The sequence below is a fragment of the Oryx dammah genome, unplaced genomic scaffold (assembly GCF_014754425.2).
Source record: "Oryx dammah isolate SB20612 unplaced genomic scaffold, SCBI_Odam_1.1 HiC_scaffold_9, whole genome shotgun sequence".
In the NCBI taxonomy this organism is placed as follows: Eukaryota; Metazoa; Chordata; class Mammalia; order Artiodactyla; family Bovidae; genus Oryx; species Oryx dammah.
The window spans coordinates 6308998-6327049 of NW_024070193.1; positions in this window are offsets into that span (position 1 = coordinate 6308998).

Here is an 18052-nt window from a genome sequence, read left to right on the forward strand (position 1 = left end):
AAACAAACTAATGTACAAAACAGAAACAGGCTCACAGGCCTAGAAACAAACCCACGGTCACCAAAGGGGAAAGGGGAGGGGTGGCAATAACTGAGGACGCTGGGATGGACACAGACACACTCATATTTATAGAACAGCTAATCAACAAGGACCTCCTGTGCAGCAGAGCAAACTACACTCAACATTCCGTAATAACCCATGGGTCTGACCGAGCTCCTCAGCCTCCAGTCTGGACTCCGCTCCACCAAACCACATCCTGAGTCAGTCCTATGACCTCTCCAGCCCTCCCTCCAGACTGGATGCTCCTCAGAAGCCATCTCAGGCTCCACGTCAGACACAGTGCTCAGTACACAGTCCTCACACACGTGCTTAGGACAGAAGAACCCCAGGACTCCAGAGACGGGACCAGGCTCCTCATCTCTCTGTGGTTGCCAGTAAACCAACTGTGGGAAACAAGAACCTTTAGGCCTGAGATACGGACAAGGGTCTCTGCCATTGGATCAGACCACTCCGAACAGAGGCCACACCCTCACCTCTCTAGTTTGAGCCACACCTGACACCTTGAGCCAAGGACACGGTGAAACAGCAGGACCGTAGGGCCCTCACCCGCATGTGCTCTGCCTGACTTTTGTCTATGAAAAACGTTAGGCAAAGAATACGTTTTCAGAGAAGTGAGAACATGCAAAAACAAAGGAGACCACACAGTAATAACAGGCTCATTAAGCGCACAGTCAAGCACCTTTGGTTCCTTCTCAATGGCTGACAGACAATATTCTGAGCCATACCCCGTGAGCTGTATTGTAGATACGGAAACCCCCACCAAGTGGAAGAAATTAACTAGGTGATGGCCAGACTGTACCCATGACATACGCTGCCACCCTATTGACAACCGGCTTCAAGAGATAGAAACAAACTAACTCTGGAACTGAAGGTTAACTGTACCTAAAACAAGATGACCAATTTGAAGGCGACCTACAGAGCTGACCGTGCTGTTTCTGCATGGAGCCGTCTCTCTCAACCTAAGAAACCTCTTACCCACTGCTTGTCAGTTGTGGGGAGCTGGCCTTTGGACAGATGTCCCCCGTCACCACCCCCTACCCTTTGCCAGCATCCGAAAAAGCAAATGTTCCTTTCCACCAACCTGGCCTGTTTATTGGCTTTTGAGCTGCAGGACCCTGCACCTTTCCGCAACAGCAGCACATCTGAAAGGCTAAGTAAGACCCCTCCACATCTCTGGACCCTCTTCCTGAAGTTTAACCAACTGACCCTTTCACCCGGCACCCAAAACCACTGAAACTGCAGCAACAACAAACGACAACACCAAAGCAGCCTCATGGTTGCCTGATTCATATTTCGGTCACACTCAATATGCTTTTTCAAAGGTTTTCAGCTCACCATTGCTTTTTTTTTTTTGCTACGTCAGTGTGCCACTCAAGGGTTCTGACGGTGAAGTCCACACTGAGATCACCTGGAGCGCTTCCCCTAAGGAAACAGCCTGCCAGCCAAGATACAGAGCCAAACACAGCCGACTCCTTGGTGACGAGGCGAGACACCACTGAGCAGAGGCTTAAGGACAAACTGCTTTCCTCCCCGCCACTTTTATTTCTGATGACTTTATCGAGGGGCAGCCAGTCCCACCCAAATAAGGCTCTGCCTCCCCTGCCCCACGTACAGACCTCCTCACCTCTAAAGCCCAGACCTCCAAAACCTAGAGAGCAAATCCCAAACCACCAGAAACACTGCGTGGCACAGACTAGGCCTTCTGTAACTACTTCTCCAAAACCTGACTAAACAGGTGGATGATGCTCACACAGTAACTGGCAGCGTAAGCGAGGGCTGTTCTCCTGCCTGGAGCCAGCAAAGTGTTCACTGACTGCAAGAGACTCAACCTTTCCAAACTCATGATCAACTTTCGCACACGTGCGTACACACACACACACACACTCCCGCACTGAGAAACTTTAATGAACCCCCTTTTTAAAGTTAATGTAAACTAAATGGATGAAATGCACCTTCTCCGAGAAGCACCCCTCAGTCTGCTCCCAGTAAACATGAAGACCTCCTCTGTGCTCCCACTGGGGAACTAAAGGGGTACCTCCAAACACCAAACCCACTACACAAGACCCCAGCGCGCTGGCAACCGTGACCCTGGTGAAGAGTCATACCAGGAACCAAATTCTTTTTCCTGGTTCTGTGCTTCAACGTTCAAGTCCCAATTCCTTAAATTTACAATAAAATACATATGGTTTTGTTTCTGGGGCACGCCATCCACCTTCTCTGGCAGGGAGTCTGCAGCCTGACTGCTGATCGAAAGCACCTGAGGATTAAAGACCCCGAAGCCCTGCTGACATCCCACGTCACCTGGGCGGAGCGGAATGTCAGCGCCAGGATCTTAAAGTACCCCAAAGCGCTGCCCAGCTGGAGCACTGCCCCTGCCCGGAACTTCAGGCCGTCCCCTAGCGAATTCCAGTTTGCATGAAGACATCTGGGAAGTGTCCAGAGATCTTTAGAGGCAGGATCTTTTTTTTTTTTAAGTATCCTTTCACCAAAATACCCACATCCAACCTCTCAAGCCAAGGGGAAAAGGCTTCGCAGTCCGCAAAGCGGACTGGGTGCCTCTTAAGGCTGCAGGCGTCCTCCCCGAAAGACACCATTTGTTCTAGAGGTCTGGCAGGGCGTAGAGGGGATCCCCTTGAGGAAAGGAACCCCCGGGAGCTCTGAACCGGGCCTCCTTTGGGGGCCCACCCACACCCGGGCTAGAGGAAGGGGAGGAGGAAGAATGACTGCAGCGGGAGCCCCAAGACGCAGGTCCTCATTCTGGGTTTCCAGGAGCCTGGGGCTGCTGGTGCGTCCTGAATCCGACACAGGGAGCTGGCTGGTGGGCGGGGTAGACATCACTGCGCTCCCAGAGCCAGCTGCGCCTGGGGAACTCCGCCCTAGACGCTGCTCCAGGGGTACCTGACCCTGTGGTGCGCTGACCACCTGCAAGGTACAGAAGGGCCGGGAGTCCAGCATCACCCCTCCTGACTGTCCTTCCTCAGCCTCTGGCCATCCTGGGACTCCCTGGGGGAGGGCAGGCCAGTAGGTCAGAGGCTGGCTTCACTCACCTTTCCCCCTTTCTTCCACTGAAGAAGGTTTCAGAGTTGCCAAAGCACTTGGGACAAGTTCAGGCCCACACTGCTTCCACAGCTACCAGGCGCTTCATTTTGCCCAGAGCTACTTTGGGATGTCAGAGAGCTTCCGGGGCTATGACGGGCTGCCATGGAGCTTGCGATGCAAAGCCCTTTTGAAGAGATCAGCCATCTAGAAAGTCAGGGCGCAAGTAGGTCCACACCTACAAAAAATAAATTCTGGTAAGGGGGGTAGGAGAAAAGAAAACTGCCCTGCACTGTTGGTGGGAATGTAAACTGGTGACAGGCACCATAGGGAACAATCTGGAAATTTTTTCATCTAAAAATAGGGCTACCCTATGATCCAGCAGTCCCACTCCAGGGTATATATCTGGAGGAAACCCTATTTTGAAAAAAAAAAAACAAAACAAAACAAAACACATGAACCTTAAGATTTCACTGCACCACTATTTAAAATAAATAAATGTATGATAGTAAAGAGATTAGATTTTAAAAAAGAATTTGTTAGGCAGGACCACCAGAGGTAGAAACGTAAATGTTTACCAGTCCTAAATGCGTGGGATTTCACGAAGAAATGGGGACAGAGCTGCTGATCTGAATCGCAAATGTTACATGAGAACCTATCGCTTCTTCCTCTTCCTCCTCCATTCCTAGGTTTCTTTCTCAGGTGATATTATGTAGAGGAATCGCACCTGTACATTTTTTTAAACTTAATATTTAAAAAAAATTTTTTATGTATATGGCTGTGCCCAGTCTTAGTTTCGGCACGGGAGATCGTTTTAGTTCTGGCATTCAAACTTTCAGTTGCGGCATGAATGATCTAGTTTTCTGACCAGGGATTGAACCTGTGCCCACCGCATTGAAAGTGTGGAGTCTTAGCCACTGGACCACCAGGGAAGTCCCACACCTGTACATCTTTGAAGGCATCAGCACAGCACTTTCACCTTGTCAACTAAAAAAATGCAGGCAACCTAAACTTTGAGAGTTACGCTTTATTCAAGAATCCTGGGAGAAATATCAACAACCTCAGATATGCAGATGACACCATCCTAAAGGCAGGAAATGAAGAGAAACTAAAAAGCCTCTTGATGAAGGTCAGAGAGGAGAGTGGAAAAGCTGGCTTAAAACTCAACATTCAAAAAACAAAGATCATGCCATCATCACTTCATGGCAAATAGATGGGGAAAAAATGAAAACAGTGACAGACTTCATTTTCTTGGGCTCCAAAATCACTGCAGATGGTGACTGCAGCCATGAAATTAACTTTGCCAACAAAGGTCAGTATAGTCAAAGCTATGGTTTTTCCAGTAGTCACGTATGGATGTCAGAGTTGGACCACAAAGAAGGCTAAGGGCCAAAGAATTGATGCTTTTGAACTGTGGTGTTGGAGAAGACTCTTGAGAGTCCCTTGGACTACAAGGAGATCAAACCAGTCAACCCTTTAGAAATCAACCCTGAATATTCAATGGAAGGACTGATGCTAAATTTGAAGCTCCAATACCTTGGCCACCTGATTCGAAGACCCGACTCACTGGAAAAGACCCTGATGCTGGGAAAGATTGGGGGCAGAAGGGGACGACAGAGGATGAGATGGTTGGATGGCATCACCAACTCAATGGACGTGAGTTGAGGAAACTCTGGGAGATGGCGAAGGATGGGGAAGCCTGGCCTGCTGCAGTCTGTGGGGTCACAAACAGTCAGACATGACTTAGTGCCTGAAAAACATTTTTATTCTGCAGAAATTTTTTAGGACTTCAAGCCCAGAAGACAGCACCTCAGGTAAACCTGAGGGAACTGCTCTGAAAAAGCAAGAGGAGAATCCAGGTTATATACAAGTTTTCCAACAAAGAGCAGGTGGTCTGAATTTCAAAAGACTACTGTTAATTTAAGAAAATCAGATGACCCAAGTTAAGGAATTTAGTGCTCTTCTATGTACAGGGAGATGCAAGAGTCTGGGCTCACTGAAATCTTTCCTTTGATTCGCAGGTCAGCTATCTGGGGCCAGGATCCTTTGGTTTTCTACATTCTGAGCTTCACTGGGGCTCACAGTAGAGAGTGGCTGCAGTTGGCTGGCAGCTAGATGGCAGGAATTGTTTTTCTTCCTGTGGGCTGCAATCCCTGATGACTGACACCCTTGTTAGACTGATATAGCAGGAAGTATTCCATTTCTCAACCAGCTACCTGCACACGCAGAGACAGGAGGCCCTGGAGATGCAGAAAGGCCATGCTCCCCTATCCTCTGTCGCGTGACAGATGAAAGAAGAAATGAGCTCCTACATGGAGACCAAAACGTCATATTCTGCTTCCCTGTTTTCATTTACCCTTCCCTCTCAGAGTCAGCCACTAAGACTGCGGCACTGGGCCATGTGCTTTGCACAGAACTGACCCACCCACCCAGACTCTTACCTTTCCTTGAACCAAAGGCTGGACTCAAGTCTCACACCACAAAAACATCTGAGAGCCTCGTGCATAACCCTGGTTGCCGGGAGCCAGTGTGAGGAATCCCACCCGTGACAAGGTCATGAGGGAGGAAGCTGATACACGCAAGGCCGTGATCAGACTTCAGGAGTTCCCCCTGGCATTTCCTGAGCATCCACACCCCAAAATAAAAATCTGCCAGCTTCTGTACTCTGCTTTTCCACTTTTCTGATATTCTCTGGAAAAAAGTCAACTCAGGGCTTTAGTCTTCTGCATTTGAAAGGGATGTTTCAGTTAACCCCCTCTGATTGCTCTCTAGCTTGCCTAACAGGTTCCCTGGACCTCTTACAGCTTGTGAATTGCTTGCAGCCCCCAACCACAAGAGGCACAAAGTTTAAAAGCATCTTAAAGATACAGAGCCTTTTCTAAAGAGTTAAAAATTATATTGGTGATGGGATTTCACTGTTGACTCAATGATTGCTGCCAGGCCTCCATATTCTTTATCTTTTAGGCACCTGGGAGGATGTTAATCAATGTAAACAGGATATGAAAAAAGATATATAGTAGTTCTGATGTTAGCAACACTAGACTTTTGAGTTAATTACTTCTCTTTGCACTCCTCTTGTGTCCTTGCTATGTAAGAATGTAACTTTATTTAGTACTTTCTGAGAGTGGCACCAAACTTTGGGAAGATCAAAACAAATAAGTCTTCTAGTTAACAAACCCTTATCAGAAAAAAGGCTGTAAAATGCTAATTGGCCCTTCTTAGCCAGAAGATGATGTAAATCACCTAAGACTTGTGTATACAATTAAGTATGCAGAGAGAAAAGCCTGGTTTTGATAAGAGTCTGGGCTGCTAACACTGCATAATTTTGTATTACCCATTGATCTCCATGTACAATCTAAAAGGTATATAAGGCCTTCTAAACAATAGGAGCCGGAGCCAGTCGCTGGACTGGTTTTCCCCGTGTCTCTCTTTTCCCTCCTTTTCCTCTTTACTTTAATTTCAGGCTGAATTCCCATCTGGGGCGCGGAGGCTCGTCAAGTCTACTTACTTGCCCTGGCTATTAAGACCCGCGCAAAAAGGAGCCTAAGGCGAGGCATCCTTAACGTAGATGGTGCAAATTCCTTGTCTGGAATTTTATTGGTCTTCCGCGTAATCCAAGTTATTCAGCCCTCTTCCTCCACTTAATTTTCCTACTACACTGTTGTTCTTAATCTAATCTTATATCAATCAATAAATAAGTTTTTCTCATGCCAACGCCATCCTTGCTTCGAATTCCCTGGATCCACCAGGGCTGGACCCCAGCACCTGGTTTCACCCTGGAATTGCCTGGAAACTGTAATGAAAGCAAATTTATTTTCATTCTTTTTTTTTTTTTGCTGTGATTTTTATTTTTATTTTTATTTTTTTTTAAATTTCTTTGAAATTTTATTATTATTTTTTTTAAATTTATTTATTTATTTTTAATTTTTACTTTACAATTCTGTATTGGTTTTGGCATAGATTGACATGAATCTTTATAAACAATGTCACTCACAGGAAATTAGGTTATGCATCTCAAATACAAAATTGTGTGTCAACTATGGTTTTTTTTTTTCAGACTTTAAACTTTTTATTTTGTATTGCTGCTGCTGCTAAGTTGCTTCAGTCGTGTCTGACTCTGTGCGACCCCACAGACGGCAGCCCACAGGCTCCCCCGTCCCTGGGATTCTCCAGGCAAGAACACTGGAGTGGGTTGCCATTTCCTTCTCCAATGCATGAAAGTGAACAGTGAAAGTGAAGTCGCTCAGTCGTGTCCAACTCTTAGCGACCCCATGGACTGCAGCCCACCCGGCTCCTCCATCTGTGGGATTTTCCAGGCGAGAGTACTGGAGTGGGGCGCCATTGCCTTCTCTGTTATTTTGTGTTGGGATATAGCCGACTAACAATGTTGCAATAGTTTCAGGTGAACAGCCAATACATATACATGTATCCATTCTCTCCCAGACCTCCATCCCATCTGGGCTGGCATGTAACACTGAGTAGAGTTCCGTGTGCTATACAACAGGTCTTTGTTGGTTATCCATTTTCAACTACATATCCGGACCAATACACAGAATGTGTGAAGGAGGTCACAGGTGATAGTAGTATTTGAAACTCACTGTGTCATCTCTGTGGCAAGCCTAGAGTGAAAAGCACGTCTTCAAATCTTGCCCCTCAAACTTTAACATGCATACAAAGCATTCCAGCACGCAAGGAAGAAACTGTGAGTCTGCAGCTCTGGTGTGGGGCCCGTGAACTGGTATCTTTAACAAGCTGCTGCTTTGTGCGGATGCTTAATAGCACAGAGAAAGCAGACACGCCACACCTCAGCTCCTTCCACCAAACACCTAATCACACGACCCCTACTGTTGGTTCCATTAAAGACCACCATCCCGTCTTGAAGGATCCCACATCTGGCAAGAACCCTAAGGTTTACAGAACAAAGACTGTAACACTTGAGTCTCTATTTGGAAAATGATGCACAGAGTCATTAACGCTATGACTACTGAGCCTCTTCTGTGCGTCCACAAGAAGTCAAGGCAGGTATGTCTTTTCTTAAATTATGTTTGGCTCTGCAGGGCCTTCGTTGTTGTATGGGCTTTCCCCAGCTGTGGTGCATGGGGTCTCCTCTTCTCTGTGGGGCGTGGGCCCCTCACGGAGGTGGCCTCCCTTCTTGTGGTGCAGACTCGAGGGCCCGTGGGCTTCAGCAGCTGTGGGGCGTGGGCTCAGCACTCACAGGCTGCAGGCTCTGGAGCGTGGGCTCAGTAGTTGTGGCACCTGGGCTGAGTTGCACTGAGGTATGTGGAATCTCCCTGGACCAGGGATTGAACCCACGTCCCCTGCAGTAACAGGCGGATTCTCATCCACTGTGCCACCAGGGAAGTCCAAGGCAGGTTTTTCTCTGCGTCTGGAGAAACAATCCATAGTCAGGCCGTGAGGCCACCCAACCAGGCTGGAAGGGCCCCCAGTGCGTGCAGAAGGCCCATCCCTGCTCCCTTGTGGAGCGCAGGCACTTTGGGCCAGGGATTTAGAAAGTGAAAGTGAAGTTGCTCAGTCGTATCCGACTCTTTGCGACCCCATAGACTGTAGCCTACCAGGCTCCTCTGTCCATGGGATTTTCCAGGCAATAGTACTGGAGTGGATTGCCATTTCCTTCTCCAGGGGATCTTCCCAACCCAGGGCTCAAACCCAGGTCTCCCACATTGTAGACAGACGCTTTACCGTCTGAGCTACCAGGGAAGTCTTGGATTTAGAAGTGCGCCCTAATCAACCTGTCTCTCAGGGGGCATCCTTGGGTTCCTCCAAGCTCATCACCTAGCCTTGAAGTCTCGCCCTGGACCCGCAGGTTGAGTTCGCCAGTGCTCTGGCGCCCTCTGGTGGACACTATCTGTAACAACAACCCTCAGCCCTTCGGCCTGCCTCCATTCCTTTCCCCGGGCAACTGCACAGGTCTATCACAATCTTAAGATTTAATTTTTTATTCAGAAACATTGGACTAGACCAAAGGTCACTTGAAATGGACTATTTCTAATCACAGGCAGGAAAACTAAGTGACACGAGAGAAAATGTACTTTTATTGTGGTTGAAGAGATGTCGCTGAGTCCTGTCTGACCCGGTGGACCGTAGCCCGCCAGGCTCCTCTGTCCATGGGGATTCTCCAGGCAAGCATACTGGAGTGGGTCGCCATGCCCTCCTCCAGGGATCTTCCCAAACCAGGGACCGTTGAAGAGATGGGGTGAGTACAATTACTTCAGCGATTAGTTCAACTCTCACTTTGATGGCAGGACACTGACCTGTGTTCATACTTTCTTAATGTTCCAGAAAGAAATATTTATAAGATCAATTTACATTGGAATCGCAGCTTTCTCTCTTTAAGACCTAGTGACTTTCCGTGAGTTTATTCTCCCCTCAAGCACTGTTTTTGCAGAAGCCTAGTCACTCAGTCATGCCGGACTCTGCAACATCTCCTCTGCCCATGAAATTCTCCAAGAAGGAAAACTACTGCAGTGGGTAGCCATTCCCTTCTCCAGGGGATCTTCCAAAACCAAGGCTCAAACCCGGGTCTCCTGCACTGAGGCAGATTCTTTACCGTCTGAGCCAACGAGGAAGCCATTTTGCAAAATGGAGATAAGAAAATCCACTTGCATAACTTTTAGAGTTAAATGAGATAAAATGTCAAGGATGGTATTGATCAATAGAATTTAATGAAAATCTACACCCTTTCCTTTTTCTCCTTTCTCAAAGCAGGTGTTCATTCTTTGCAAACTTCATACTCTCTTTTCTCTCCAGGGACATCACAATTCCTGATACACAAAAAACAAAAAATATTTGTGGACTGATTCTCTCATTCATTATTCCAGCTGAGACAGTCAACAGTTTCTATCCACGTCGGTGAAACAGCCTCTATTCTCCTCTGTGACTGTGCTCTTTTAACTACAGAGTCCTCTACGAAGATGCTAGTTGCCTGGGTGTGGAATATTACTAGATTTTATTTTCTAATATTATCTTGTACTTATTACTCTCTTGTTGGCTTGTCCCATTTCTTTGTACCCTCCAATCTCAGTACAATGATTTAACAAATAATTAGATAAATAATCTTTTGATTAACATACTATTTAGTCATAATAGATCTCACAGAAAATGTCAATCTTTAGGTACAGTTAAGCAATGTTTTATCCTATGTTCTTTCAAGAGGGAAACAGCATAGTTTCTTAAAATGCATATAAAAAACAGAAAATTCACTTTCTTGATCACTTCACCAAAGTTCAGAATTTTTTGCTAAAACTACAAGGCCAGGGAGTGGAATGACAAAAAAATATACAATGTCACAGTCACGTTTTCATCTCTTTTGGATGAAACTAAATCACAGTTTGGTATTATTAATCTATATTGAATTTTATGCAGCTTACTTTACAGGCAAAAATTGTGAACATAACTCCTTTTCAATAGACACAAAATCTAATAGTAAACTACCCAAAGGGGTGGAAAATTTATATTGCTTCTTTTAACAGATGTAGTAATAAAACTATGACTTATGAGAACAAGATTACACTGAGAAATTAAAAGAAATAAAACACTGGGAACCAATGAAAACAGCACTAAATATAGTCAGAAAAATAGAAAACATATCAACTTTATACTTCTGCAATTAAATATTTATATATGTAGGGAATAAATCGGAGAAGGCGATGGCACCCCACTCCAGTACTCCTGCCTGGAAAATCCCATGGACGGAGGAGCCTGGAAGGCTGCAGTCCATGGGGTCGCTGAGGGTCGGACACGACTGAGCAACTTCACTTTCACTTTTCACTTTCATCCATTGGAGAAGGAAATGGCAACCCACTCCAGTGTTCTTGCCTGGAGAATCCCAGGGACGGGGGAGCCTGGTGGGCTGCTGTCTGTGGGGTCGCACAGAGTCGGACACGACTGAAGCGACTTAGCAGCAGGGAATAAATACTACAGAAGAAAACTGTTAATTAAACAGAATAATGTTTCGTAAAATAAATACATAGCAATAGTGCATCTAAGATGCACAAATAAGCATTTTAAATCAGGCTGATAGGTCTTGTCCAAACATAGGGACATAATTTTGTCATCTAAAAGCAGTAGGGTTGTTGACAAAGATTTGACTCAAGTGGGATCAAAAGGAAACTTTCCCCTGGTGTCTAATTTATCAAATTCAAGTCATTAAGGTATCTGTTTCAGAAGTAGATCTCATTCTATAAAGAATTATTTAGAGAATGTCATTGTTTCTGCCTTTCATTAAGTCTAGGTATCAGTGTGTCTGCAGTCCTAGGGATAGAAACATAAAACACGTTGATATCCTATGGTTTGGGGCAGCTATTAATGTTTTTGTTTGTTTGAGAAGAACTGATTTTCAAATTGATATGAAATCAAATAACTTTGTCTTATTTCTATGTCTGTTTTTTAAATTTTTTTAATGTCGTTTATAAAGTTAAGGACAATGGAATGCGCAGTTACGTTGCAAGAATAGATGTGACCATAAAGAATGACAAAAGCACTAGTTTAAGATGGATTCTTTTAAAAAATTGCATAGTAATAAAGAGAGACAGTGGAGGACAGGGGAGCCTGGCGTGCTGCAGTCCACAGGGTTGCAAAGAGCTGGACATGACTTAGCGACTGAACAAGAAGAAGGAATATATTGTAGGGCATGTATTACCATCCTTGTAAAAGCTTCGAGAAACTATGAATGAGTAAATCTACATTTGTTAGCGAATGGTATGATACAGCCAAACATTTATCAAAATAAAAATGCATATACATACAAAATCTAGTCTTTAGCATGAAGAGAAACTATAGACCCCAAATTAAGTCCTGACGGTAACACTCCTAAAACAACAGCATTTTAAGTGCTATTACAAACCCATTTGATATCCACTGTAACTGCCACAATGCTGATGGATATACTTTGTATTCAAACACATGTCACAAGTGCTACTATAGCAGTTTCAATATAGTCAATACAATTCAGCCTTAGTTAAGAACAAGTAATGGATGTTTCAAATTGCATGTTACCAGGAAAGAGGGGGAGAAAGTCAATTACAGCAAACATCAGCTCCTTAAAACAGCAAATCAAAGATTTATATTAAATCATGTTCCATCCCACTTAGATACAGGGCTCAAACCCAGGTCTCCTGCGTTGCTGGCAGACTCTTTACCATCTAAGCCATCAGGAAAGCCCCATGACACGTATAGAATATAATAACACAGGAAAACTTGATGTATCAACCACTCCTTTTTGTGGTCTCAGCTGGTTTCTACTGCTTAATTAGCTTGGGAAGAAGAATTGGGATGTGAAAAATGACTCAGAAGGGGAGGCTGAAATTCACTTTACAATAGTCTATGAAAAGGATTTTTAAAATACCACTATGCCACTATATTTGAGCTGAAGGGACAGGGAGTTATGTATGCCATTTTATTTCAGTTGGTCAGACAAGTTCTACTCTTCCCTTTAACCTTGTCCTACATGCAGGACTGACACCTTAAAATTGAACATGAGAGACCTCACGCCATGAACTCAAGATGGCATTTTTCAGTGTATGGGTCACAGAATGATCCCTGGATGATTGTTAACAGCAAACATTCCTGTGCGCCAACCAAGTTCTCCCAAGTCAGAATCACAGTAATGAGCTTTCTGACAAGCAGCGTGCAAATTCTGACATTCACCCTTGCTTAAAAACAACTGCCTGGGGAATTCTCTGGTTATCCAGTGGTTAAGAATCCTCCTTTCAATGCAGGGGACTTGAGTTCGACCCCTGGTCAGGGAACTCAGATCTCACAGGCCACAGAGCAGCTAAGCCTGAGAGCCTCAACTACGGAGCCCAAAGATCCTACATGACACAAGGGAGCTGGCACAGGCTCAATGTCGACAAATAAACATTTAAACAAACAAACAAAGAGCTCTAAACTCTATCTCTATTCTATGTGCTATTTATTTACCTGCAGACAGCCTTTGGAATTCTTTCATCTGCCTAGCCACACGAATTGTACTTTTTTCCTCTTAATACATTACTTGCTTAACTACTTTCTGTCTTTGTAGGAATCCTTTTCTGCAAAGCTGCAGGGCCAGGTCCTTCGTCACTGACCACCGGTCTAGTGGCTAGGATCTGGTGCTTTCAATCTCTGGCTAGGAACCCAAGCCCCACTCCCAGCTGCTGCAGGCTAAGGCCACCTGAGATCACTTCCACTGTGGGGGGCACAGGTTTGATTCCTGGTCAGGGAACAAACAAGCCATGACCCAGCCAAAAAAAAAAAAATCCTATATAGTTCTGCATTGAATTAGAAGTGTCAGTATGTCACTAAGATAACTTAATGAGGTTATCTTTTACAAAGTGCAGATATGTGTCCTAGCTCTGTCAACAAACAAGGATCAAACTCTGGCACCAGACTGTCATCACTCAATACCATTTTCCATTAAGAGAACACTAGGCTCCTGGAGAAATGACTGATTCCAGGACTGCAACTGGGTAAGAGGAGCCCGGAACATATTGTCGCAACAGAAACAAAAAAAAGCTACTGGAGACAGAGGATCATTCAAAACCCCAGAGCCAAAGAAGAATGCTTTTCATTAACATCGATCAGAATTTCCTGCAATGGATTAAAATACATCACGGATATTTAATTCTATAAGTTCACTGGAAGGAAAAAAAAAAGAAATGTTTAACTTTGGAAGATGCTAGGTAACTAACACATTATTTTGACTATCAGAAAAAGAGAAGTAAAAAAAATCCAGCATTTAGTCCATACAGTTCGTTACCTAGGTGAACCGTAATATAGCTAACTACTCCCTTTATGGCAATATTGCGGCTCATCAGTGAAGGCTAAATGATAAATTAGAGTGTCATCATTTCATAACTTGTAGAAAGTTATTACGATATAAGGAGGATTATCCTGGAGAAGGAAATGGCAGCTCACTCCAGATCCTTGCCTGGAGAATGCCACAGAGGGCTATAGTCCATGGGGTCGGGAAGAGTCAGACCAAGTGACTGAACACAGCGAGGAGGACATCCACGGCTGCTAACACATCCACGTGAAACGAGAGACGGCTGAGAGGGGAGGGCCCGCACCCAGAACTACGGTGAAACGGACACAGATCAGACATGAACTCCATCAAGCTTACAGTCCCCACCTGGCAACTTCTAGAAAACATGGAGGAAACGGGAACATGTTCAATGGCACCGAAGGGAAATAATCAGCAAAATCCACATTGTGGAAAACCATATACATCATACAATCTAGTTTTTCAACAGGTAAACAACACAAAGGGAAGACACACACAGAGCTCTATATTAAAAGAGATGACTTGAACTTGCCTTTCACGGGCTCTTCCTATTTCAGGAAGGCTTCCCAGGTGGTACAGCGATAAGAACCTGATCCCTGGGTCGGGAAGATCGCCTGGAGAAGGAGATGGCAACCCACTCCGGTACTCTTACTTGGAAAATCCCATGGACAGAGAAGCCCTGAGGGCTACAGGCCAAGGGGTTGGAAAGTCAGCTGTGACTGATGGACTGAGCACAGCACACATCTCACCAGCTTTTCATTCCTCTAGTTCTCAAGACCAAAGCTACGGAAATGCCTTTAGCTCTTCCCTTTCCTCCAACTCAGCAAGCATCCAGTCAGTAACTCTGAGTACCCCTCATGCAACCCTTCACCGATGCTCTGGTCAGTTCCCCTGGCCTCCCTTGCCTGCTTCCCACAGGAACCTCAAACAAGCCCCCTCTTTCCACCCTCATACCCTGATGCCTACCATGACCACAGGGCCTGGGCTGGGCCTTCTCAGATACGCTCAAGGTCTTCATGTGGCACCAGGTCTTGTCCACAATTCAAGTAGCCGAAGGCCCTCTAAGTCTGGGCTCCTCCTCGCCGCCCTGCTAATCTCCCCATTGCTTCTTGGCCTCTGACCACACTGACCTCCCAGCGTTCCTCAAGCAGATCAGGTGGCCCTCCTTGGAGACTCACACTCGCTCTTTCTTGAGTCTAGAGCCTTCTTTCCTCAGGTCTCCTCACCCCTCCTTCCCCTGCAGATCTGAGCTCCGGAGCCAACCTTTCGCCGAGTCCCACCTCCACCGCAGCTGCTCTCAATCTACCAGCCCAGCTCTGCACGTGTAAATTATTTCTTAATATCAGTCTCCCTTCTGTAGAAGGAAAGAAAGCAGGGATTGTTTTTAGTGCAATATATGCACAGCGCTTAGAACAGTAACTGGCTCATAGTAGGGCTTCAAAAACAGTAGCTGAATAGAAGCATGAATTAATAAAAATAAATAGCATACAAACACCGGATCTAGGACCCTCTTACAATCACTTTGGTTCAAGCTCTGCTGAGTCTTTCCTGACAGACTCTGGACAGGGCCCTTCCTTCCTTAGAGCCAGAATTTCCCTTCATCTCTTACAACACACCTCTCTATCAGAATACCTTGCAGCTCGCTGTTCTTAAATCCATGAAACCACGTTCAGTTATGGTGCCCCGGCAGTCATTTTCTATATGATAGTGATTTTCCCAGTTTTATCTTTGGCCTGATCAGAACTGCCTTTTGTTAGCTCCTCTGATACAGCAAGAAAAGCCTCAATATATTGTGGTAATTCAGACATGATTCTGAAGACAAACTGATGGTTATTTACATCCAGGCCCGCAGAATAACCTTTACCTAAGGAAAAATTCATGAAATGAATTAGGCTGGATTAGGTAATCAATAAATCTGCCTCTGTAACAGGTCTGTTTCTTTTACTTTAGCCTTTGTTCTTTATTGCTTTTGCGACAAGTTCATCATTAAAGGGATGTTGCCTATAGCTTAAAATATATGCAATGGCTCCTTTCTGGGAACCCTTCCCCCATGTGCCTGAAGATTAAACTACAATACCTTTATTCAGTTCACCTGGGAATGGCTGACAGCAAGAAGAAATTAACACACTCCCTCCTGGTGTCAGGCCTAAACCAGGACATCTTTGCAACCATTTTCACTGGTCTTCTTGCTTCGGCTCCTCAGCCCACTTTTTCTTTGCTCGATAATAAATAAATAAATAAACAAATGCAGACCCCAGTAAGAGGCTTCTCTACAACCCTTGTCTGCCATCTGCTTGGATGCCTGGCTTTCTGTTTGTTTGTTTTTTAAATACTGTTATTTATTTATTTTTGGCTGTGCTGGGTCTCCATTGCTGCTCGGCCTTTTCCCTAACTGCAGCAGGCAGGGGCTACTCTCTAGGTGGTGCCCGGGCTTCTCATCGCAATGGTCTCTCTTGTGGAGCACAGGCTCTGGGGCATGGGCTTCAGTGGCGCCTCCCAGGCTCTAGGGCACAGGCTCAATAACTATGTCACACAGGCTTAGCTGCTCTGCGGCATGTGGGATCTTCCCGGACCAGGAATCAAACCCATGTCTGCAAGAGGCAAAGCGATAGATAAGAAGTGATTTACTACAATAGGACGCTTGTGAGGCTTACAGGCATGTGAGAGGAGGAGTTTCCTTGTCCCTACACGTCAAGCCAGGACTGTCACTGTGCAATGGAAATGAGCAAAAAGGCAGTAGCACATGATCAAAACGGTAAATCGTCCCAGGTTTTAGTATATCCCCTTTCCCTTATATTTTTTAGTGTGCGCAGAGGAATCATTAATTTACTGAGCTCACGGGGCAGGACGTGGCTCTCGTGCCGCAACTGTTTGATTGTTTTCGGGCATGTTTCATGCAGATGTTGCAGTTTCGTTGCTAAACAAGCCTGCTTTCTTCAGTGATCAGTAACTCCCATACTTTTTTCTTTACTAGAATCCCCTAGTGGAATCAACTCTTTATTAATAATTACCTGGACTTCCCAAGTGGCGCTGCTGCTAAGTCACTTCAGTCGTGTCCAACTCTGTGAGACCCCGTAGACTGCAGCCCACCAGGCTCCCCCGTCCCTGGGATTCTCCAGGCAAGAACACTGGAGTGGGTTGCCATTTCCTTCTCCAATGCATGAAAGTGAAAAGTGAAAGTGAAGTTGCTCAGTCGTGTCCGACTCTTCGCGACCCCATGGACTGCAACCTACCAGGCTCCTCCATCCATGGGATTTTCCAGGCAAGAGTACTGGAGTGGGGTGCCACTGCCTTCTCCGTCCCAAGTGGCGCTAGTGGTAAAGAACTCGCCTGCCAATGCAGGAGATGGTAAGATACATGGGTTCGATCCCTGGGTCAGGAACATCTCCTGGAGAAGGAAAAGGCAACCCACTCTGGTATTCTTGCCTGGGAAACTCCATGCACAGAGAAATCTGGCAGGTTACAGTCCACGGGGTTGCAAAGTGTCGGACGCAACTGAGCACGCGCACAAACGACAAAACAGTGACCTCATCCCTTACTCTGTCCCTATCACTCCTTCCTGCCTTCCTTTCTCTCTCTCTCTTTCTAAAAACTAATCCTTGAGTCTTGTCCTATAGCAGTGTTCCAGACCTTTCTTTCTTTAACTCATCATGGAAGCGCATTCTAACCTGACCCTCCTTTAAAGTATCATAACCCCCTTTTATTTTACACAAAATAATGTTCAGAAAGGCAAACATTAAGCAAGAGGAAAAAATGGTTACTATTATGGTCTCTGTCAATAAATTTTAAAACACTAACCAATTTTTACTATTGATGAATATTTAGGTCCCGGTTTCTTCTTGGCCCTAAACTCTAGTCCCAACAATCTCACCCTGTGCGTTGTCTCTTTGTATCTGTTTTATAGCTGTTCATTCATTCATTCAACAAATATTACTTTGTACCTACTACATGACTGATCTAGGCTCCAGGGAAACCACAGCAAAAAAAAAAAAATCATAAATTTTTGCAGTGTATATCTTTACATTCTAGTGGGGAAAAGAAAACAAGAGGACAGATAACAAGCAAAATTAAAATAAAATGTGTATTTAGCAAGTGATAATGGCGAGAAGAAAAACTAAACGAGGGAAGGGAAGACCTAATTCCCTGACCAGGGATCAAGGCTGGGTCCCAGCAGTG